This window comes from Tursiops truncatus, chromosome 6 (genome assembly GCF_011762595.2).
Source record: "Tursiops truncatus isolate mTurTru1 chromosome 6, mTurTru1.mat.Y, whole genome shotgun sequence".
Taxonomy (NCBI): Eukaryota; Metazoa; Chordata; class Mammalia; order Artiodactyla; family Delphinidae; genus Tursiops; species Tursiops truncatus.
The window spans coordinates 55300515-55301451 of NC_047039.1; positions in this window are offsets into that span (position 1 = coordinate 55300515).

Sequence of the window (937 nt, forward strand, 5' to 3'; positions counted from 1 at the left end):
AGCATTCTTCTTGCTCCATATCCTTGAAAGTACATATTTCAAATCTTAAACAGCAGTGCACACACATTTCTAATTGACCTAAATTCTTTTCTTTCTGCCTGTTCTCTGTTGTACAACACATTCCCCTTCGTCAATAGGACGATCTCGAAATAAAAGAAACTGGGTTATTGTAGTCATTACAGCCTATTAAAATACATTAAAATTTATCAGAATTTTTGTTATATAAGCTTCAAAAGCTCCAAGAGTTGTTACTAAAATGACAGATGATGTGCCAGGGTTGTACTGAAGGAGAAGAAATAGGGTGCCACTACTGAACATCCCTCAAGCAGAGTTGTGATCAGGTGCTGTCCAGCAAAGAGTGGCAAATACAGCCAGACAGTAACTTCTGGAGTGAAAAGCAGAGCTCTTGGGATGAAGATTATTATGCACTGAAAATATTCCTTCTACAAGAAGTTTCTCTTTTTTGCCTCTAGGAAGACAGGGAGAATCAGCTAAACAAGAAGGGCAGTGTCTGTAGACAGCAGGTTATTTATGAATGTCACTTATGGCCTCAGAACAGTTCATTTGATTCCTCTCATGCTTCAAAGGATGAGTAGATGAAGGAAGTGTCTTTTATTTCAATTTCTTAAAAAGAAATCTTAGCTCATCACAGCTTATATAGTTTTAAACACTTGCAGGATTAAACCTAGGCATCACTTTGATGTTGTTAAAGAAAATTGACATTTTATATATCATTTCATTAGATCGATGTTAATTAAATCAGGATGGAAGTATTTCATGCTTCTGATTTTTTTTTGATTCTTCCTTTAAAAGAAGAAAAAGAAGAACATCATGAGTCAATTAGTGCATCTCCACTTACCTCAAATAAAAAAATGAATATTAAAACCTTCAGTGTTTAGGAAAGATTCACTTTAGAAACAGCTTTTGTTGTAACTTA